The 24,937-nt window shown below is 36.2% G+C and overlaps 1 protein-coding gene across 4 annotated transcripts in view; it reads left to right on the top strand.

Moving 5' to 3' along the window:
* The window catches only part of BMPR1B (bone morphogenetic protein receptor type 1B), a 408,527-nt gene that overhangs the window by 244,360 nt on the left and 139,230 nt on the right, over positions 1-24,937 (top strand). For all 4 annotated transcript variants that reach the window (XM_027061034.2, XM_027061045.2, XM_053217116.1 and 1 more), the window contains one exon: positions 5,781-5,875. The gene's annotated coding sequence lies outside the window, so the exon portion shown is untranslated. The remainder of the gene's footprint in view (positions 1-5,780; positions 5,876-24,937) is intronic.

Genomic DNA, 24,937 nt, shown 5'->3' with positions numbered 1-24,937 from the left:
TGCAAAATGGAAGGAACAGAGATTTTTCCATATACCCTCTGCCTCTGTGCATGTATAACTTTGCCCATTATCAAGTCCCCACCAGATTGGTCCTTTGTGAAACTGATGAATCTACATTGACATATCATAATTACCAAAGTCTGTAGTTTATAGTTCGGTCTTGGTGTTGGACTTGAACAACACATGTATAATGACATGTATCCACTAGTATAAAGTCATACAGAGGTTTTTTTTCCCTAAAAATCCTTTGCGCTTCACCTATTCATCCTTCCTCCACCCCACCTCCCCCCCCCCCCATGCAGATTTTTCTATCTCCATAGTTTGGCCTTCTCCAGAATGTCATATGGGTGGAAATATGTAGTAATACGCTTTTAAGGTTCCTTTTTGTCTTTACATGGCTTGATAGGTCACTTCTCTTTATCACTGAATAGTGTTCCTTTGTCTGGATATACCACAGTTTATTTACTTGTCTACTGAAGGACATCCTGATTTTTTCCAAGTTTTGGTAATTCTAAATCTCCAAAAACATCCTGTGAAGATTTTTGTGTGGACATTTTTAACTCTTGTGGGTGAATACCAATAAGTGGGATTGCTGGGTGTTGTGATAAGAGTATGTTTAGTTTTATAAGAAGCCACCAAACTGTCTGCCAAAGTGGCTTTGCCATTTTGCATTCTCACCAGCAATGAATGAAAGTTCCTTTTGTTCTGCATCCTCATTAGCATTTGGTGTTGTCAGTGTTCCAGATCTTGCAGCATTCTAATAGATGTATAGTGGTATCTGATTGTTGTTTTAATTTGCATCTTCTTGATGACATACAGCGTGGAACATCTTTTTTATGTGTTTTTTTGCAAACTGTGTGTCTTCTTCAGTGAGGTATCTGTTATGGTCTTTGGGCTATTTTAAAAAATGTGTTTATTTTCCTATTGCTGAATTTTGGAGTTTTTGTAAACTTTGGTTAGCAATCCTTTATTAGATGTGTGTTGAAAATATTTTCTCCTAGCCTATGGCTTATCTTCCATTGTCTTGACATTGTCTTCTGTAGAGTTATTAATTTTATTCAATTTTATTTATTAGAAAAAAATTTTTTAGTTTATTTATTTATTTTGAAAGAGACAGAGACAGCGTAATCAGGGGAGGGGCAGAAAGAGAGGGAGAGGGAGAATCCCATGCAGGCTCTGCACCCTCAACACAGAGCCTGATGCGGGGCCCAAACTCATGAAACTATGAGATCATGACCTGGGCCGAAACCAAGAGTCAGATGTTTAACCGACTGAGCCACTCAGGCACTCCAGAGAGTTGTTAATTTTAATGAAATCCAGTTTATGGGTTATTTTTTTCATGGACTGTTCTTCTGGTGTTATGTCTAAAAGTCACTGACATACCCAAAGTAATCTAGATTTTCTCCTATGTTATGTTCTATGAATTTTATAATTTTGCGTTAACATTTAGGTCTGAGGTAATTTTTGTGGTGGGTATAAGGCTTTTGTCTTGATTCTTTTTTTTTTTTTTTTTTTGGCACATGGATGTCCAATTGTTCTAGCGCTATTTGTTGAAATAAGTCATACAGAGAAAGACAGATACCATATGTTTTCACTCTTATGTGGATCCTGAGAAACGTAACAGAAGACCATGGGGGAGGGGAAGGAAAAAAAAAGGTTAGAGAGGGAGGGAGCCAAAACATAAGAGACTCTTAAAAACTGAGAACAAACTGAGGGTTGATGGAGGGTGAGAGGGAGGGGAAAGTGGGTGATGGGCATTGAGGAGGGCACCTGTTGGGATAAGCACTGGGTGTTGTATGGAAATCAATTTGACAATAAATTTCATATTAAAAAAAAAGAAAAGAAAAAAGTGTCTTTGCCACATTTATTGACTTTGTCCCTCTGTCAAAGATCAGTTGACTATATTTGTGTGAGTCTGTTTCTGGGTTTTCTGTTTTTTTCCATCGATCTGTTTGTCTGTTCTTTCTCTAACAGTACGTTGTCTTGATTACAGTTGCTTTATAGTAAGTCTTGATAGTGGGTAGTGTCAGCCCTCCAACTTTGTTCTCCTTCAGTGTTGGTGTTGACTATTCTGGGTTTTTTGCCTCTCCATATAAACTTTAATATTGGGTTGGCCATATCTACAAAATAATGTCCTGATTGGGGCTGCATTGAATCTGTAGAGTTGGGAAGAATACTTTGTCCGTATTGAGTCTTCTCATCCTTAATTCTTCATGTGTTCCTTACCCACCAAATTGAAGATAAAACCCTTTAAGTTCTTCTTAATAGCACATAACAGTTATTTTAATTTTCTCCATTGACTTCCACTGATTACTTTGTTAATCTCTTCTTTTTGCTACCCTATAATACTCAATATCTAGCAGTTCCTTGAGAGAAATGCAGCATACAATTCTTTCATTCCTTTCTGACTTTCTGAAGGTCCTGCTTAGTCCGCTTCCTTGCCTGACCTGGGCAGTGTCTACCCAGTTTTCAAGTGACTGATATAAAGGCAGTATGTGGTACTGGAGTCTGGTCAGACAGATTTGGGCTGAATCCCAGATCTATCTATTAGTTAGATGACTTCAGACCATCCACTTAATAACTCATGTTCTTTATCTTAAAAAAAAGGCAAAAGCATACTCATCTATTAGGGTTGTTTTTAAGTGTTAAAGTTAATATTTCTAAGCCCCCCTACTGATGGTAATTGCTTAATAAATAATAGTACTTTTTCTAGAACACGTGGCTTTCAGGAAGACAAGGGAAGAGATTTAAACTAAAGTCCACAGTTTTTATTAGGGCTTTGCCTTTGTGTTGTACAGTTTTATGGGTTTTGTCAAGTGCATAAGGCCATGCATCTACTGTTACATGTCGTCCGGAATGGTTTCACTGCCCCGAAATCTCCTGTGCTTCATTGACTCATCCTGCCACCCACCCCAAACTTCTGGTGACCACTGATCTTTGTATTGTCTCTGTAGTTTTTGCCTTGTCCAGAGTAGTGTCATATGGTTGGAATCACACAGTATATAGCCTTTTCAGACCGGTTTCCTTCACTTAACATTTTAATATATGGTTTTGATGGAGTCATTGTCCAGATTTTCAGCTTGTACATAAACTCTTTATTGATATTGATCTGGCTAAGAGCAGTGGTTTCTTCATAACAGTCTTTCTCTTAAAGTCACACTTTCATCTATCCCAACCCTTACTGTGATGCATTGCCCTGGCGTCATAGAAAACTTAACAATTTTAAAATTTCAATTAATGCCTTAAATTTTTCTCACAGAGAAGTATGATAGAGTAAACAATAAGACTTTTAATTATAAAATATATCGCATAAAAATTCTATGTGGTGGTGAATTGAAATGAAAGTAAAAACAATGAAACAGTAATGTAAAATTTTCAGCTGTTAGAAGATTTTATAAATTTATTATTTAAATGGATAATGGTTTCATTAAATTACTATGGATTTGTATTCTATTTAATATGCTTATAACTTTTACTTTAAAATGTCCGTATTTCACCAGAGTAGAAATTAAATTCTCTGCATGGACCTATATCAGCACAGATGAAAAATTGTTCATGTTAACTTGCTAATATGTGAGTAGTTCCATAGTTTAAAAGTCTTTTAAAGGTCTGTAAGCAAAAACAGTTGAAGACTGCTAGCACGAGGTATAAAACCCAAGGTTTTAAACCTGGTGTATAAAACTTTTCATTGCTCTTATCCTTCTCATCCTTTTAAAAAAAATTAACCATTTCCTGTTTCACCTTGTGTGCTCCAGCAAAAAAGACTACTTGAAGTTCTGGATCATGTTTTTTCCTGCCTCTTTGTCTTTATCGTGTTATTCTTTCTGTCTTTGCTTCGTTGCCTCCTACCCCTGCTATAATATGCAGAGACCTTGATTGTGAAACCCCCATTGAACCCCTCCCCCCCCCGTGGAGCTGACATCCGTCTGCCCAGGAGACGCCAACCAATGCCTCCTGCTCAGACAAAACTGTTGTTTCTCCTCTCTATACTCTCCTAGCCCCCATCCCTCCATGTATCCCACCACATTCCCCAGCCCAGACTGGAGACTGAAGGCTCTCTGAGGTCCCAGCTGGGCACAGGAAGAATGGTTTTTGAATGCATACATGGTTGGCTTAATAAACAAATGAATACATTTTCAATCTTCACATGGGATGAGGTGCGCGTGCTCCAGTACCCCTCACCACCTCTACTGGTCTTCATCGTCACAAACGCACTGTTTTGTCATTAGCTTGTTTTTCTCTGAACTTGGACTGTAAGGTCCTTGAGAGTAGGAACTGTGTTTTATCTTTGCCTCCCCAACAGCTAGCTATGTACCTCTCCTGAAAATAAGTTAATTTACTGGGCAAATACTAATTATTGGATGAAACAGAGGTGGATTTCAGTCATTACAAAGTTAATTCTTGCACATAACTTTTTGCGGGGAGTCAAATTGTAAAAGGTCATTTTTATTTCATGCTGGTTATTTTTCTGGCTTTAATATTTGCCCTTCCTGGTAAGGTTTTCAGTAAAACTTCACATGAAGATAGGATTTTGAACATAAAAATGAGTTTAACAGTCACTCTTGTAATAGAAGGAGCACAGCTTAGGAGCAGTAAGACAAGGATTCTGGTTTTGGCCCTGCGGCAAACTTGTCATGTGACCATGGATAAGTTAACCAGTGTGGGGGGTCGGTTTTCTCATCTGTAAGATGAGTCAGTGACCAGATTATTTCTAAAATTTTCTTTTCTCTTGATTTACTCAAGAAACAAACTTGCAGTAAAGCAAACATATAATTATTCTAGGCAAGAAGAATAGAAAATACGGACTTTAGTTTCTAATTGTTCATACTGTGGACATTATGTGTGATGTAGATAGATAATGCTGACCTCATTCATATCACCTGCAAACTATGTAGTGTCATGGCTTCGATTTTGTCCTTAATCTATAAAAATAAAGTAAAATAATTCAAGTTGTCATGATTGAACATTTAAGGGTAGTTAATATAATACGTTGAGTCATATAATTTTCAGATTATATTTCGCTTCTTTCACCAGATATATTATTCAATCTGATTAAAATGATGGTTTCCAGTGCATTTTTATCATTCTGGAAGTGAACTTACCTGTGTTGAAACATTTTTTTGTGACTAATTACTCCATCACAGCAGCCTTACTCAATGAGAAGCAATATTAAAAACAATTAAAAAATGCTTTCCTGTGTTTTGGTCGTTCATAGTATGTAGTAATTCAGTTTCATAAAGCTTGATTAAATGACATTTCGGTGTAAGTTTTATGAAGGGGTCGAGGTGATGTTGTTTGGCCACAACAAAGGCAGTATTTCCTTTCTTGTCTTTCGCTTCACCCAGCTCTCCCTCCCCGCTTTCTTCACCTGCTTGAGGAAAACTGTTTCTTCAGACGAACCTCATAATTGCCCTTCTGTGCCTGATTTGGGCCTCAGGAAAGGCCCATAGCATCTGTAAAGCTGGCAGCAAAATGGTATTTCCAGGCAGGCACAGGGTTGCCGGGTAGTGAGCCAATCCACAGCTTTGTCTGAGCAGCTGAGAACTTTGCCGGAGTATTACCACGGTGTTCAGTAACACAGACCTGTGCCATGAGCAGCTAGCGTACTGAGCAAGTGTCAGGGTCAATATTTATAGACCACTACGTAGTTGCCTTGCAGAGAGAGAAAGCGAGAGAGAAACACGCACACGGAGGGCAGGGGAAGAAAGACTACAGTGGGTGGTGGGAGGGGACATTCACTTCCAGTATTTTTTCCTAAAAGGATTCTTTTTAACTGTCAGGTTCAGACTTTTGCTGAATCACAACCCTTCACCGCTGAGCAATGACAAGAGAGGAAACAAAAAGTTAAAGGAGCAAGCCTGCCATAAGTGAGGAGGTAAGTAATTAGCCAGTTCAGTCTCGCTTTGACTCGTAAACTCCCTCTCCCTGTTGGCTGCCCTGCATCAGTAGGCAAAGGGCTGTGTGGCATGCTAAAGCCAGTAAGGAGGGGCTGCCAGCTGTTTAAGAATGTTCTCAGTGGTGGTGCAGTTTTGTGTATGGCCCTTAAGGAGGCTGTGGACGATCAGAATACACACAAGTACAGGGGTGGTGGGAAAGGTTCTCCACCGCTGATCTCATGTCGTGTCCTATCAGCAAGTTTCTGTTTCCTCGTTCTGCCAAACTTGAAGTCTTCTGATTGGTTAAGTCCTGTTTGCTTTTGTATCAGCATTAAAACAGGACTGTGAGTGAGTTTATAGTGATGAGTGGTCTAGAGATGGAATAGAGGAAAAACTCACGTGAACATGTGCAGAAGTAGACGTGTCAGTGTATCATCGGTGAATGTGAACGAACAACATGGGTCCTTTCTAAAAGCAAGCCCACGTCCGTATGACAGTGCAAAAAAGTGAATTGGGGACCACCTTTGGGAGCAGAGAGAACAGGGAATGATGAAAAGTTGAGAACAGTCTTCTTAATCCAAGATGCAAAAGACTCCGTGTTTGGCGGGGTTTATCTGTCCAGTCGACTTGTTAGTTGGTTCCTTACAAAAAAGTGATTTCCTATTAAAGTCATTAAATTAACATGTTTTGCTACACACTGGTAGTTTGTTTTCCTTTCAGCACGTTTAGCACTTTGACACGTTTCTCCGTGTGTTCAGAGTGCCGTGGGATGTTCATTTATTTGTCATTGTGTTGTGTATCCCAGATGAACATTAAGGGCAGTGGTGCTCAAGAGGACAGAAATAAATTGTTTTCTATTATTTTCTGATTTAGAACACCCATGCAATTTATAAACTTGTATGTTTTATGTCTACTACACAGGGCATGGAAAATAAATATGTTGCTTCACTGCAAGTATGGCATTAACTAGGGGAAGCTTATCTACTGACCTAGTGAAAGCTTCCCTGTCGTTGGTTTTTAAATTATGGGACTATAAGCATTAGCATGATATTTAAAATTTTTAGGTTAGGTTACAGATGCTGATTATAGCTCCAAAGGGTTTTCTGTGTTACATATTTAAGTTCAAAACAAAGATAAAACTAAATTTTCTTGCAGGGCTGAAACTATAGGCCAAACGAGATAGAAGGACAAACTAATACTCTGGCACAGATTTCGTGTTAGGGCTAATATTCAGGAACCAGCTAATTCTAACATAGAATAAACCACATCCAGAACAGCAGGTGGAAAAGGTCTAAATGTAAAGTAAATCTCTTTTAAGATGAGGCCAGTCATTGTGGAATATTACTTTTATTGAATCTCCTATAATTTCCAAAGTAATGCAGAATGTTTCAAAATCAGTTCTCTGAATTCAGAAATATTTTAAGGGTAATCTCATATCTAAATTTAAACTGTATTATAACATTCATTTAATGCTTGTTTTAGCCTCTGAATCAAGCTTTTCCTATGTCCTTTTCAAGTTCTGCCTTGATGGGTTTGATTAATGGGTTTGATTTCGGTTTGGACAACAGTATGTTTATTTTGAAAATGCAACCACTGTTGATCTAGAGTGGGCATTTCTCAATTAAAATTTTCTTTGCTACTGCCTTTGGGCAGTATCTTATGATCAAGATTATAATTTCAGTTCTTCAATATCTTTTATTTTTTCACTTTATATATTGTGTAAATACATGATATTACTTTCTTACAGTATTTTTTTACTGGTTTTATTTTAATTCCTTTTAGTATTTTGTTCTGAAGTACCCTGTAGAAACTTTGGGCAGAAAACAAGCCAAATAAAATTAGCACAATAAAAAGAAACCAAAGAAAATCGTCCTTTTAACCAAGAAAGCAAATAGAAAAATTGTGACATTGGTTGACAGTGTCTAAAATGGATTATATTTTGGTTGAAGCCTAATTGAGTACTTTAAGACTTGAAATACCTTCTCAATATTAATTTTGGCTTTAATGTCAATCCTGATACTGGTTATTTATCATATTTGTAAACAACATTTTAAATATAGGCATATTATAAAGAAAGACTGTAAGACCTTTCATATCATGTGTTAACTGTTGAAGTAAGATTAGTGAATTTATTTGAAAGATTACTATTAACCTCCTTTACTACCAGTCTATCTGCTACATTACCCTTAGAAGGATCAATCTCCCACCCCAGTGAACACTTTACTTCCTACTAAAGCCCTTTCATCCTTGGCTCTCTATTGCTCAATACAGTCTTCTTGGCACAAAGACTCTCTTCTTGATCTACCTACTACTTTTGTTCTGTATTGATCTTCTGCTATTCTTTCTGGGTTGTTTTTCGGACTCTCTTGCTCACCCATGAGTCTTCCCCTTCCCTCTGTTTCATGCTCCAGCAATATTGAACATTGTGTATTTCTCAAAACAATCTGTACTATTTTACTCCCTTCTGGAGCTGTTTATGTTGTTTCTATCTTGAAAACCTTCTTCTTGGTCTTTGCCTTTCAGCTCCAGGCACCTTGCTGGTGGTCCGCTGTCAGCTTCTTTGGTTTGGCCTCTTTAGTATAGACCTCTGTCACAGAACTTTGCAAAGCCTTATAGAATGTTTTGTGCTTCTTTTTTGCACATGAAGTTGTAAGCTACTCGTAGCCAAGTTTTAAACTTTATTCTTTTGTGTTCCTCTAAGACATAGCATTCAATAGACACTCAAGAACTTGAACCAAAGAAAACCTTTATTGTATTTATTTTAAGCCCACTTTTCTTCATAGACTTCTTATTTTAATGTATTTCACAACTTTGATGGACAGCATTGAAGAAAAACCCCTCAAGTAAATGATAAATGCTTTTTAAAGAGTAACAATATGTTAAAAGGTTATTTTGTTTCTCTAAGTGCACCATCACAATAATGTGTGTATGTGTGTTTATCCAGCAAGTAGATACCTGTTGGACCCATAGAGTTATATTTGAATAATAAAGTTCAAAATCATATTGGTTAGCACATACAAATTCAGGATATATAGCTCAAAGATACTGTTGAATTTGATGAAATCTGTCAACAAAATCAGCTAATTGCTGCTCTTACATGTGTGATAAGTTAAATTATGCCCTAGCAAACTGAAGGCAGTGTTATGCCTTCCAAAAGGCCCAGAGAGAATATTTGGAGAGGTTGGGTCCATCCTCATGTACCCTGGAAAATTACAGAGTGGAATGGCTCTCAGTATGACTGATAAAGGTACACTTCCCTACTTTTATCTTCTGTTGTAGAGATAGTTAGGGATTTAAGGAAATAACAGAAAATAGTGGCTTAAAAAGTTTCAAAACTGAAGGGTGATATTCCATTTCAGACAGAAGAATTTGCTCCTCAAAATAGAAATGTTGAAAGAAAAGGATGTCAATGTTTAAAAAAGTAGTAGAGAAATAGCAGCTGTTTCTTTTACTTTCGATACTCAACAGAAATAGAATTTATTTTGTCTTTGTATTTTACTTCTCCACCATAGATAGAAAACTTACTTTGTGTGTGAAATATTTTGTATTATTGAAACAAATACAGAGTTTTATGCACAATTTAGAGTAATTCACAACTTTTCTTATTTTGATTTTCACTTCTTAGTATACTCAACAGGCAGTTTTAAGTTTTCACTGCATTGAAATCTCACAAACCTCTTCCACACATCACATGGGACTCTTTTGTTTGTTTAACCTTGAATTGTATCTGTCTCAGGAATGAAAATAAGATTGATATTTTCATAGGAAAGGTTGGAAGCCTTTTAATTTGCTTGAAACGGACCGTAATTCAATGTGGAATTTCTTGTCAGATGTATTTTGCCCACACATGTATAGAGTAGTTAAATCGGTAGAGGAGGTGTCTCGGGAGTAATGGTTGTAAGTTATACGTCTCACTGGTATATCAAGTGATCTTCATATTGTAACACTGGAAGGGTGGGATTGTTTTTTATTTTCTTGTTTTGTTTTGTTTTGTTTTTTGGTCATAGACATAGAAATATATTTAGTGCCCATCAGACAGTGATGAGAGAAACCCAAGCTTGTCTCAGTATTATAAGATTATGGCAAAACAAACCAATAGAAGCAGAAAATACTCCCACCCCTCTAAGAGATTGAACAACTTTGAGGTTGGAGTGAGGCATAAAGGATTTTGCCAGTATGTTAAAGTCCTACTGTATTATTATTAGCAGCTTTACTTTCCAATCGGAGTTTTTCTGTAGGTACACATGGCATAGGATCCATAGAGCGTGAGAGCAGAAGAATAAATTAATCATGGAAGCTGAACCTTAAAGTTCTTCTACTTCACCTATTTCATTTTATAGATATGGGCAGTTGTGGTACAAAGAGGTCATGTGATTTGTCAAACATCACCTTTTAAAGTGGCTAGTTAAGATTTTTATTAAAAAGAAAAAAAGGAGGGGCACCTGGGTGGCTCAGTCGGTTAAACGTCTGACTCTTGATTTTGGCCCAGGTCATGATCTCACGGTTCATAAGATCAGTTTGTGAGATCAAACGCTGTGTTGGTCTCTGCACTAAGTGTGGAGGCTGCTTGGGATTCTTTCTCTCCCTCTCTCTCTGACCCTCCCCTACTGGCACAGGCATGCGCGCTCTCTCTCTCTCTCTCTCTCTCTCTCTCTCTCTCAAAATAAATAAATAAATAAATAAATAAATAAATAAATAAATAAATAAATAAATAAATATTTTATAAAAAGAAAAAAGAAATGCACACTTATAAGGCCAGTATTTTGTCACTGTGGCCTTCCAATCTGCTTATAATTGCTCTATTTTTATTTGTACATTGCATCTAAAGCCCAAGTTGTCATATCTCTGTGTTTTGTTTTGTATTGTATTGTGTTAGACTCCTTTGAATTATTGCATAAGTCCTTAAAGTTAAAGCTAATAACTATTGGTGGGATGTAGTACTTTTCCACTCATAACCATAGCATATAGGTGTCCTTTCTAGTTTTCCTGATTTTCCCTATTCTCTTTGGTTGTGCCACTAGATTTAAGCTCCATAACTCTTCTCCTTTTCAGTACAACATGGCAGACAATTCTGAGACAAAAGACAGAAACTGCAAAAACAAATTTTTATACTTTGATTGTATCTAAAAGGTTTCTAATAGGGAATATAGGGCTATATTTTGTTTTATAACTTTGTTTTTAAGTTGCTTATTCTAATTTAAAGATGGAAAAATCTTGATTAAAACAAAAGAACCAGGTGTGATTTTCCACATTACATTGACTTTTATCTGGGACTCTCTTAACAATGTAAACCCTATTAAAGGGACGGGCAAATAGGCTGTGTTGTACCTGTCGTCTTGCAGTAAGACTTGCTCCCCTGTTCTGTCCCCTGCACTTGCAGAGAAGTTGGGGCTTTTTGGGTCCTTTCCTTCTTATTCATATTAAGTTCCTTGGAAAAAATCACTAGTATATTTTAAGATGAAAGAGTTTGGGGGCAAATACCTAAAGGCTGTTCCCATCCTCAGCCTGTGGTTTCTCTTTCCACCTCCTTCATGGCAAAATCAATATTATCTCTCTTTTCAAACTGTTGCTTGCTAAGAGATTTATAGTTTTTAAGTCTTTTCTAAAATGAAAAAGCGATACTTTATATTTTTAATTACTAGTGAACTTGAAGCTGAAGGAATCATTAGTTATTAACATTTTATTCTTTATCATTAACCCATTTATATACTTATTCTTTTTTTTAAAGGCTGTATTTCTCTTACTGGTTTAGAAGAGGGTTTTTTTTGTATGGTTTTGTTTTTGTTTTTTTTATTTATTTTTTAAATCAAAGGATCTTGCTCTTTTAAAGTTGTTAGTTGTTACTGTTTTCACAAGCATTTGATTACCTTTTGATTTTCTTACGTTTTGAAATATATATTCAATCTAATGAATATTTTTCCATCTCCTTTGAAACTTAGAAAACTCTTTTTTATCTAGAAGTAGGAAAAGTATTTTTCTAGATATTTTGGTTTAATTTTTTTAACTGTTAATATTGTGATTCACGAGGAATTTACTAAACAAGTACTTCAGTATTTTTGTTGACTCATTATTCCCCTTTACCACTTTTTGTGAAGTCACCTTTATCTTACACTTTTGTGGTTCACATTTAAATCTTTGTATTACCTCTTAATTTATATTGAATAAAAGTTCATGTTTTTTTTTAAATTTTTGAGTATAGTTGACACATAGTGTTACATTACATTTCAGATGTGTAATGTAATGATTAAACTTCTCTATGCTTTATGCTGTGCTCACCACAAGTGTAGTTACCATTTGTCACCATTAACGCTCTTACAGTATCATTGACTATTGTTCCCTACGCTGTGCCTTTTATCTTTTATTCCTGTGACTTCTTCATTCGATAACTGGGAGCCTGTGTCCTCCACTCCCCTTCACCCATTTTGCCCATCCCTTAAACACTTTCCCTCTGGCAGCCGACAGTTTGTTCTCTGTATCTATAGGTCTGATTCTGCTTTTTGTCTGTTTGTTCATTTTGTTTTTTACATTCCACAGATGAGTAAAATCACATGATTTTGTGTTTCTCAGTCTGATATATCTCAGCATAATACCCTCTAGGTCCATCCATGTTGTTGTAAATGACAAGATTACATCCTTTAAAAAAATTTTTTTTAATGTTTATTTTTTGAGAGACAGAGACAGAGCTTGAGCAGGGAAGGGGCAGAGAGAGAGGGAGACACAGAATCTGATGCAGCTTCCAGGCTTTGAGCTGTCAGCACAGAGCCTGACACGGGGCTCAAACCCGTAAACCTGAGCTGAAGTCAGATGCTTAACTGACTGAGCCACCCAGGTGCACCTAGATCTCATGGCTGTGTAATATTCATGTGTGTGTGTGTGTGTGTGTGTGTGTGTGTGTGTAGACATATATTTTCTGTAGACAGACATTTTCCTTAAGCATTCATCTATCAATGAACATGTAGGTTATTTCCATATCTTGGCTATTTTATTTATTTATTTTAAATTTAGATTTTTATTTTTATTTTAGTATAGTTAGCATACAGTGTTATATTAGTTTCAGGTATACAATATAGTGATTCAGCAATTCTATATATTGCTCATTGCTCATCAAGATAAGTGTACTCTTAATCCTCTTCACCTATTTCACTCATTCCCGCCTCCCCTGCCCCCCCCAATCAACCTTCCCTCTGATAACCATGAGTTTGTTCTTGATAGTTAACAATCTGTTTTTTAGTTTGTCTCTTTTTTCTTTGTTTACTTGTTTTGTTTCTTAAATTCCATACATGAGTGAAATTATACGGTATTTGTCTTTCTCTGATTTATTTTGTTTAGCATTATACTCTCTAGATCTATCCATGTTATCACGAATGGCAAGATTTCATTCTTTTTTATGGCTGAGTAATATTCCATCATATGTACATATGTGCATATGTGTGTGTTCATCTGTCTATGGACACTTGTGTTACTTTCATAATTTAGCTATTGTAAATAATGCTGCAGTAAATGTACAGAAGAATGTTATCTTTTCAAATTAGTGTTTTTGTGTCCTTTGGGTAAATATGTAGTATTGGAATTATTGGGTCATTTGATATTTCTACTTTTAAATTTTGAGGAACCTCCATACTGTTTTCCACAGTGGCTGCACCAGTTTATATTCCCACCAACAGTGCATGAAGGTTCCTTTTGTTAAATGTGATTTAAGCATTAGAACATGTCAGAATGTTGTCGGATTTAAGTTGCATGCTCCCTGAAATTATTGTAGAAAAGAAGCTTTAAATATATTACTTATATTAAAGCAGATCTAATAAGTTATGATTCTATGTGAGGAGAAATTATGCATTAATAATATTTACCATTTATCAAGTGATATATATCTGGCATTCTACCAAGAATTTTAACTAATATGATTTCATTTAATCCTTTTAACACACCTTTGAATGACACATTCTCATCTCCTTTTCGGGGTAAAGAAACTGAGACCCCAAAGTGTAAAGTAGCTTGATACTCACCTAGCTAATAACTGATAGGGTCACAATCTGACTTTGGTCAGATCTGGCCAAAGTCCACCTTTCAAGAAAGCATTCTCAAATAGAGAAATTATGCTTTTTGCCATATATGGTAATAGATGTGAGTCTATAGGGGTCAGATAGCAAGAACCTTCCCAACTTGCATCCATTTTTTGAAAAATGAGCTTAGGAACAGTGATTTTCAAAGTATAGAGATAAGTCAATGAAATCAGTGATATGAGGAGCCTTTTATTATTTGGGATTAGCATTGAGGATACCAAAGTTGTAGGAAAGACAAATAATCTTATAGTTTTAAATCAGTTTGGAAGCAGCTAAAAAAGTCTTTTAACTTCTTCAAATGTTAGTATTTCTAATGGTTTTATTATTTTATTCCATCGCAAGCCAATTTATACTTCAGCTGTCCATCATATGCTGAAGACATAGCACTATTCCCTCCCTCACATACCTGCTCATGACCTTAGCAGGCAAAATGGCAAGGAGCCGCCAGTTCAGCAGGAAGCGACTGTTCCATCTGGGTTCCTGTTTCCTTAACTATAAGCTTCATTCAGGGGAGAAATGAGTCTACCTAACTGGCATCCTTTGCTATCATCTCTATTTTAAGTTGCTCAGTTAAGAGACTCACAGTTGTTGCTGTGGTATAAAGCTTTGGTATTTAAAGCAGGAAAGGAAATTCTAGATATTTTGGCATCATTAGAACTTTGTGCTTGTATACTAAATGATTACCTGGATTGATGTAAAAGAGTATAGTTTACTTTCCTATGGATGGACATACCTCATACATATGGTTTGTGTTTATAGATGTTTGTGTATGTCAATCCATACATAAAAGTTTATACAAAGACATCACTTGAAATCTTAATTGTTTATTATACATTTGGCAACCATGAAGTAATTTGTTTTGTTTTCCTCTTTAACCCAAGGCAAACAATTTTGCCTAACAATGATATAGGATTTTTTTTTTTTTTTTTTGCCTTGGATTACTCTGTCCTTTTGTTGATACATTGGTATGTCTGTGGTCAGATACACACTAAACTTCATTGGGATTCTGTTTATAGCCCTGTCTGGGAACAGTTGAAAGTAAATTAATTGTATTATTACTTGGAAAATTATGCATGAGTTAGTATTTGTATTAATAAATAGTGTTAAAAAATTTAAATAGGTCATTCATATTATCCCTCCTTTTTTCAATAATTTTTCTGCTTTTACTATAAAGATGGTTAGAACTGCACATTGTATAGTTGGAACATAATTCCATATATAATTTCATACTTTAATTCCCCAGATAAATATTTGCTCTTTTTGTATGTAAAATTGACTTCACTAGGAGTCTCTCTTTTACATTTCATTACTCTCTATGCCAGTTTCAACTTCACCAGTAAATTTGTCATCATTCACAGTGGTAGTTTAGCTTACTAACCTTGAAATTTATTTCTGTGTTTATTGTCAGAGGCTTGTTGGCAAATCGAACTCAACAATAATAGAGAAGGAAAGCATGATGACCTAGGACACACTGTTCTACTGAAATGATCTACGGTCCTTTGAATGTGTCAATTTTTTTTAATTTGTTTTAAACTAGCCAACATACAATGCATATAGCCTTTTGAGTTACTCATTAATACTCTACATGTAATATTTTAAAATTATTATTGGTGGAAATAGACAATTATTTAGAATGATTTTTTTTTGTACTGTTGTAGTCTAAAGCAGACTAGTACGGCTTCTAAAGCACAATGTGAGCTTAAAATAAGTCTGCTGAAACCGTGTATTCTTAAGTAAGGGAGCTGGTTTTGTGATCATTTTGAAGCTGTCCTTATACTATATGGTCCCTCTAGTATAAAATAAATTTGATGTTTATACTAATATGATTTCAATTTCTTAATAGTCCAAAGTGCATATGATCTGTCCAGAGGTTGAAAATCAATTTTTAAAATTTTGGTTACATTTTAATAACCAAACATTTAATAACCAAATATGTTTATATGTTAACATATGGTATATGTTTCTGTTTATTAACTATATATTATCAGTGGCATTAATTAATGCTTTTAGAGACATAGAATATAGCATCAAACATTTGTCTACAAACCCTATAAGGCATGTGGAACGCACAGATGGCCAATCGTCCTTTGTGCCTCTATCCCATACTTACTGAAAGGTTGATCATTTCTACATGAGGGGCAGTTCAAACAGGCTGACCTGGGATGACCTGGTGGCCAGCACAGAATCATCATACAGCCAGGAGTCAATCATGCAATCGGTCCCCTCTCTGCTTCCCTCCTTGTCCCTCCACCCAACCCTCCACCCTCACCCCTTGTTACCATTTTCCCACTCTTTTTTCTCCCCTCTCCTCTTCCTTTGTTTCCTCGTTATTTTTTATCTTGTTCATAAGTGTCTATTGCATCTCAGCCAGTTAGCCATCTATCTATACCAAGATGTTACTGTTTTTTCTTTAAACTTCAACAGTTTCTTCATCTGTGGTCTTTCATCTGTCACTCAATTATGTCAGAAAACTCCTTTTTTTGGTGCAATGTCAAGGAAATATTTTCTAGTCTTAACAGCAATATTAAATGCTGGGAAGTAAGAGAAACTTCCATCATAAAATGTCAAAGTGCAGTCAGTATGTTTCACAATTTCTGTAAAGTCTCATTCTCTCATTTTATAACTAATGGTAACTTGGTCAATATTGTACGTTGGATATTTGTACATATGATAACAGTCTTATTTAACCTTGTTATTAAACCTTATTTAACCATAACTCTGTGAGATGGTTTTTATTATCCTTGTTTTAACTATGAGGAAATGGAAATTCAGAGAAGTTAAATAAGCATGCCTAAGATTACACAGCTTGGAAAGTAGGAGATGTGTGACTGGAACCCAGCTCTTTCTGACTCTGAACATCTTATGATATAGTGTATGACTTTCTTTTAAAATAGGTAATTTCTGGGGCGCCTAGGTGACTTCGTCAATTAAGCATCTGATTCTTGATTTCAGCTCGGGTCATGATCTCACAGTTTGTGGGATCGAGTCCCACCATCAGGCTCTGCACTGAGCATGGAGTTAGCTTGGGATTCTCTCTCTTCCTCTCTCTCTGCCCCTCCTCTGTGCACATGCTCTCATTCTCTCTCTGTCAAAATAGGTAACTTCGGTTTTCTACTCCTACAGTTTTCTAGAAGTTGGAGAAGTAGCACAGCAGTACAAGCTGTTCCCCAATGTGACAGCAGTCCAGACCAGGCAAGGCTCTGTTGATATTTACAAACCAAAAGATTAAATCTTAATTTTAATATATTATTCTCATTTCCTTCACATGTCTCTTACTTTTGTAATTCTATCAAAGTTTCTTTCTTTTTTTTTTTAATTTTTTTTCAATGTTTTTTATTTATTTTTGGGACAGAGAGAGACAGAGCATGAACGGGGGAGGGCCAGAGAGAGAGGGAGACACAGAATCGGAAACAGGCTCCAGGCTCTGAGCCATCAGCCCAGAGCCCGACGCGGGGCTCGAACTCACGGACCGCGAGATCGTGACCTGGCTGAAGTCAGACCCTTAACCGACTGCGCCACCCAGGCGCCCCAAAGTTTCTTTCTGCAGAGACAACCAAACAACAAAACAAATACTTAGGAAAATACGTTCTTCCAAATAAATCCATGTTGTGCTCCAAAATGTTTTTGAGGCTGGTTACATCTTCAGCTGTAACCTGTACACTCTTTGATTTCAGTTTGACTCTAACAGACTTTCTCATTAGTTATAAATCACATTGGGATGGCATGAAGTTTTAGATCACACTCTTACAAAAATAGATATTTTCGTATTGTTTGGAGATGAGTTACTTGTAGAGTAACTTCTTACCTTTGTCTTGCCTGCTTGCTTCTCAGGAGCTTTCTTAGAAACTATGTGAGGCAGGAAATGGCACTTAAACAAATACATTTTATTTTTAGTCAAGTTAAGGATTCTGGTTTTTTTTTTTTTAAAGAAGAAATGGAAGAAATAAAAACTGTAGATCAAACTGACCTTTGGGAATTATCTGTTGATTTTTTCCATGACTCTCTTAGCCCCATATTTGTAAGATATAATTTAAGGTTATAATAAATTTTACATATTAAAAACATTTCCACACCCAGTGTTTCTTTTGACGTTTGCTCCCTCAGATGCTTTGAAGCAAGTATATGCATTTTATGAATGGAGACATTAATAATATGTGAGGGTGAGTTGAAGACCCAGACTGAAAAGGCGAGTATTTTGACCTTATCAGAGTAGTTATTAAACTTGATTAGCTTATAGCGTATGAAAATGTGAAGAAATAAACATAACATTATGTGATAACCCATCCCAGACATCAATGAGGAGCAGGTGCAGGTCATTTAAGGAAAAAAAAATTATGAGAGTGTTAATATTGAGAAAATGTTATCAAGTTAATTAAGTTGTTGCCAAGATTGAGAAAAGAATTTAATATGATTTTAGTGGCAGAGCACCTGTAGTGAGCTTGTGGTGTTACGTGGAATCTAGTTGAGAACCACTGAATTATCACACAAAAAAGTTCTCAATCAGTATAGAGTGTAATAGTAATATTTTCCTAAAGGTTTTCATAAGCTGTGTTGGTATGTCAATAAAGGGTTTATAAGGAACACAGACCAGTTTAAATAAACTACTGAATGTTGTCTCACACCGTATGGGGTAAAGTGATGACAGCATGACTATGGAGAGTTATGTAAACTATGAGAAAGTCATAAAAATTTGAGTGGAGTGAATTGATCAAATTGGTTTTATTTTCCCTGGACTCTCTCTGTTTCTTCCATCTCTCATCATCTGTAATGATAGACTGTAGGCTTCAGCTTCTTAATGCCTCCATACATGACACACACCACCAGCCATCGATCCTCTCTTCCTTTGAGTCTCAGTGAGCCATGAATCCTAGCTGCCAACATAATCTGCGATAAACTGTCCATATGGAAAATTAAAATTGATCCCTACTCCCCTCATTTCATAAACAGAAACAAATTCTGTGTGGAAGAAAGACTCAACTGTGAAAAACAATACTTTAAAATATTTGGAAACGGATATGTTTTTTATCTTACAGTAAGACGGGAATTTCTTTGACTTGGTATAAACAGAGCAAACCGTAGAGAAGATTAATAAATTCAACAGCATTAAACTCAAAAGAAGACGTGTTAATCAAAGGACACTGTAAAAGAGTAAGAAAGGCTGAAAATTGGTTTAGTGCATAGCATATATTAAAGATCTTGCGAATCAATAAGAGAAGTAAAATCAGCCAGTATAAACATGAACAGGAGTTAGAATCCAAATAAACATGAAAATTTGCTGAGCCTCCTTAATAATTAGGGAAATATAAGTTAAAGCTAGAGTAATATTTTATGGCCACCGTGTTGTTAAAAATATAGAAGTCTGAAATATCCTAAACATTGTGGATATGAAGCAACAGGAATGCTCATACATTGTAATGGGAATGTGAGTTGGTACAGTAAATTGGGAAGTTGGAATTGAACCAAGTACACTCTTTTGCTCAGCACCTACAAGTATGCCCTAGACAAAGTCTTGCTTGTATGCCTCGGGAAATAGGTACAAGACTTCGTACTGTAGCCTTGTAGAGAAAACAAACAAATAGCATAATAGCAAAAACATAGAAACAAATCTGGAAACAACCCAACAGAGAGCAGACTGGATAATTTAGGCATTATTTGTATATAGTAGAGTTACCATGATAATGAAAATGAGTGCATCTCACCCTACCTGCCTGAATCCCCAAATCATAATGTTGAACGAAAAAAAAAGCAAGTCACAAATTGCAAAGAGCATGATTTCAATTATGTAAACTTTGATCAGAGGCAAAACTAATATATTTTTGTGGAATCCTTATTTATGTTATCAAGCTATAGGAAAACCAAGGGGAAATATTTTTTTTAAGTTTATTTACTTTGAAAGAGCAAGAGTGAGAGTGAGCACGTGTGAGGGAGAGAGAGAGGGGGAGAGGGAGAGAGAGAGAGAGAGAGAGAGAGAGAGAGAGAGAGAGAGAGAGAGAATGAATACCAAGGCGGAAGATTAAAACAAAATTGAGGATGTTGAGTGTTTCTAGTTGGAGGGAAGGAGTTGGGTTCAGGAAGGAGCCCAGAGAGCTCGGGTGATATATAAGTGGATAAGTGGATGATCATTAAAAATATTAAAAGTATCATTATTAACAATTATGTATATTATTATTTTTCATTGCATACGCTGTACCTTCTATCCCTGTGACTTACTCATTCTATGAGTGGAAGCCTGTATTTCCCACTCCCCTTCACCAATTTGCCCATCCCCAGCTCCCCTCCCCTCTGGAAACTGTCAGTTCTCTGTGTTTATGGTTCTGTTTCTGCTATTTGTTCTGTTTTTCAGATTCCACATATAAGTGAAGTCATATGGTATTTGTCTTTCTCTTATTACATTTAAATAATACCTTCTAGGTCCATTTGTATTGTTGCAAATGGCAAGTTCTCTTTCTTTTTTATGGCTGAATAATGTGCCATTGTGTGTGTGTGTGTGTGTGTGTGTGTGTGTGTGTGTGTATGTACATATATGTATATATATATGTATATATATATCACATCTTCTTTATCTGTTCATCTATCTCTGGACACGTGTTGCTTTCATATCTTGGTTATTATAAATAATGCTGCAATAAGCATAGGAGTGCATATATATATTTTTGAATTAGTATTTTCATTTTGTTTGAGTAAACACCCAGTAGTGTCATTTCTGTATATTTTATTGTATGGTAGGTAGTGTGGTTTTTAATTTTTTGAGGAACCTCCATACGGTTTTCATAGTGGCTGTACCAATTTGCATTCCCACCGACAGTGCACGAAGGTTCTTTTTTCTTCACATCCTTGCCAACACTTGCTATTTCTTGTCTTTTTGATTCTAGCCATTCTGACAGATGTGAGGTGATAGCTCCTGGTTTTGATTTGCATTTCCCTGATGCTTAGTGATGTTGAATATCTTTTCATGTGTCTTTTGGCTATATGTACGTCTTCTTTAGAAAAATGTCTGTTCAGGTCCTCTGCCCAGTTTTTAGTCAGATTGTTTGGGGTATGTATGTATGCATGTATGTATGTATGTATGTATGTGTTGAGTTGTACAAGTTCTTACGTGTTGTGGCTGTTAACCCAGTTTTAGATATATTTTTGGCAAATATCGTCTCCCATTCAGTAGGTTGCCTTTTTGTTTTGTTGATGGTTTCCTTCACTGTGAAAAAGGTTTTTATTTTGGTGTAGTCCCCATAGTTTATTTTTGCTTTTGTCTCCCTTGCCTGAGGAGACATATCAGTGACAGGACTTTGAATCCCCCTCTCAGGTTTCTTTCTTCCCATAGTATTACTGGAATTCCACAGGGGTTCCCACATTTGTTTACACACAGAACAGGCTGCCTCTGTGAGCCAACACTCCGGCTTTCTCCATGGCTGCCTTTTCTGAATCCAGGCTGCCATTCTCTGGGACCACCATTATCTTTAGCGCCTTCCCACTCCCAGCTGACATAGGCCCCTTCAGTTGGAAGGTGTTACTCCCAATCATTGCTGTTTATCACTATGCCCCAGATATTTTTGTTCATTCATAAAGGTGATCTGTCCCTGACCTCTGGCATTTCCTCCTCTCCAGACTGATTGTCTGCTTGTTCTAGACCCACCAGTCCTCATTACTGCTGGGTCCCTGACAGTGTACTACACTCTTCTGCAAATCGAGAAGAGGGATAACTGCCTTCCTGCTGTTAATTGTTAATTGCTCGTGTTCTAAGGACATACAGCATGTCTGCTTGGGCCCTAAGGTATTACAGGTCTTAAGGAATCATGTTTTCCGGTTTTCCCTCTATGCTAGTGGCGTGCCCATGGATTACTAGGGGTTGCATTCACATGCATCCAGTTATAACCAGTTCTCCAAATCTCTGGTCTTCTTGCCAAGTCTAACTTGCCACCTCATTCTTTCCCTACCAATCCATTCTCTCTTAAAGGTCCTGAAAATTTGCTTTTAAAAAAAGTTCTGTTTTAGCTTCAGCCCTGAGATCAACCAATCAATTATTCTCATCTTTCCTTCTTCCCATCCCCCCTTCTCTTTCTCATACACAGATATCATACAACTGTAGATTTGCAGGCATTCAGACACACTTACACATAACAGGACTCTTTCTGTGGATTGGGTTTGTACTATTTCTGAGGTGGTTCCTCAGGCCCCAGGAAAGTCTGCTGGTGTACTGTATAGCTGGAGAGAATCGGTGGCCCTAACCTATGTGTACCCACATGTGTCAGCATCTAAACTGAACCCAGCCCGATCTTATTAAATAGCAACAGTAACTGCAGAAAGCCTCAGTAAGGGTAAATACAATGTATACATTATTGAATTTAAATTTCATTAAAGTCTATGAGGTAGGTTTTGCATCTCCATTGTATGGGTGATGAAACTGAGGCTCAGATTGCATAAATAACCAAAATACACATAGATGGTAACAAGTAGAGCTCTGCCACAAAATAGGGCCACCTTATTTGAAAGCCTGTGCTCTTATCACTAAATTAGATAGAATGTTTCATAACACAGATTAATTTCACTACCTTCTTTAAAATATGATTTCAGAAACAGCTTCTTATTCTGAATATATCACTGACATAATTATGTATTTTTTTGCAAAAATATAATTGGTTGAAAATAATGGCTTTGTGGTGTAATTTATTTTAATGAGAAATGTTCAATTTTTAAAAAATTTTTGTTAATGCTTATTTATTTTTGAGACAGAGAGAGACAGAGCATGAATGGGGGAGGGTCAGAGAGAGAGGGAGACACAGAATCTGAAACAGGCTCCAGGCTCTGAGCTGTCAGCACAGAGCCCGACACGGGGCTTGAACTCAACGGACTGCAAGATCATGACCTGAGCTGAAGTCGGATGCTTAACTGACTGAGCACCCAGGCGCCCCGAGAAATGTTTAATTTAATGATACTCTACTGAGTTTGATAGTACTATATACCAGAGAATCCATCCTGTAGAAATTGGATATCTTGTCTGCTAAACTGGAATCCTCAGAGGCTGAGGCTGTAGTCTTTCCCTGACCAGTAAAATCTCTTTAGTTAACGTTGAATTACTTTGTCATCAAGAAGAGTGTTAGGCTTTCGTGAAATATTGTGATTAAGTGCAATATTTCCATAATTTCTCCCCCTGAATTGTAAGTTGGATATGCTTCTGAATAATAAGTAGTCTTATTTTTTGAGTGTGGATTGTTTTGTAGATTGATTTGGGGAATAATGAGACTGTTCAGGATTCTATGAGAAGAAAGATGAATCTTTATTGTCACATTGTAATAGAAAAAAAAGAAATCACCTGGATGTTTATCCACAGTAGAATATATAAATAACTATATACATAAATAACTGAATAGTTATGCAGTGAAATGAATGTATTAAATGAACTTGAGCTGGGTTTATCAACATGGGTTAATCGTTAAAACATTGAACACAAGTTAGTGATGGACACACGAATATACAATATTTATAGAAAATGTGTAAAAATTCTATAAAATGGTATATGTGGCTTGTGGGGACACACACACACACACACACACACACACACACACACACACATTAAAGTATACCTGACAGTGATAAATAGCACATTTGGGGTAGTGATCATCTGTAAAAGTAGGAGCAGGGCAATTCTGTTGGGATTGGATGCATGGGAGTTGTATCAATAATGTTTGCTTCCTTAATCTTGATGATATCTATGTGGTGCTCATTACATGTTCTCTGTCCTTTTGGCATTACTGAAATATTTAATCATAAAAACCTGAGAAAGTAAAATTTTGACTTTGGGATAGTACAGAGAAATCAATGTGCTCCTCAGAAAAGGTGTTGATGGGGCACTTAGTTTTTTAAAAATAACTCTATTTTTTTATTTTGTGAAAAAAATGTAATAGAAGACAAAAGTAGGAAGAAGAGAAAAAATGTGGGTCACGTGCTTTTCCCTTTCTATTATATTCCATTATGCTGCTGCATACTCCACAAATGGCTTCTGAAATGTCATATTTTCTCAGTTCCCTGAAGCCAACGTCAGTGTATTATTAGCTTTTTGGAGAAGGAGAAGGAGAAGGAGAAATTCTACTATATTAAAAATACATATATGCATTACAATGATATATATGCATTTTAAGATTCCAGTAGATGTAATGCATTAATATTACATATGTGTATAAATATAAATTAACAGAGAATAAATTATCTTTTCCCAAACTCTTGCTGAAACAATTGCTACCTACCCAATAAAACTTGAATTTGCAACAAACCTTCATATCACAGTGGAACCAAGCTCATTTTGCTCGTCTTCATTAAGTTAGTATGGGTTTTTAAAAAAATCATTTGTCAGCTAGCATACTATTTGATTGAAAGCTGTCTAGACTGCTGTTTTAGTGAAGTATGTATTTAGTTATGTGTCAGATTTTTCCTCTGTGACCTAATTACTTGAATATTCCCAAACAGTCCAGCTTTTGTACAAGAACACATTGTTATACTTGTAGTTTTAGTTGCTATTGTTGACAACTGCATTTTCTTTCATTTTAAGGTGAATTTTCTTTCACATATTACTGTTTATTTTATAAAGCATATACGTATGTTTAATGAGGTAGAGTTTCTTCTTCCCAAAGGAGAGCGTATAGTAGATTGAAGTTGACTTCATGGAATTGAAAAAAATATGATACTTAAGAAGCATTCATAGAGTATGTGGCCGGTTCAAGCATCAGTTTCCAGGAGAATCCTGTTCTGTACTTAGATAATTTAATGAGGGAGGTTTAGTAGTTTGATAACGATGGGCTCTGAAGTTAGAGAGCCTGAGCTCTGAGCCTGTCTTCACCTCCAGGGAACTGTATGAACTGTAACAAATTTGTTAACCTTCTGGGTCTTCAATTTCCTCATTTTTCAAGTGGGATTTTTCACTTGTGAGGAGTCCCTCTCTCAGTATGGAGAATGGGTGAACTAGAGCTGAGCAGCCTAGTCACAGGGAAGGTGTAATATAGCTGACTG

This window comes from Acinonyx jubatus, chromosome B1 (assembly GCF_027475565.1).
Source record: "Acinonyx jubatus isolate Ajub_Pintada_27869175 chromosome B1, VMU_Ajub_asm_v1.0, whole genome shotgun sequence".
In the NCBI taxonomy this organism is placed as follows: Eukaryota; Metazoa; Chordata; class Mammalia; order Carnivora; family Felidae; genus Acinonyx; species Acinonyx jubatus.
This window is presented reverse-complemented; position numbering and strand designations above follow the sequence as displayed.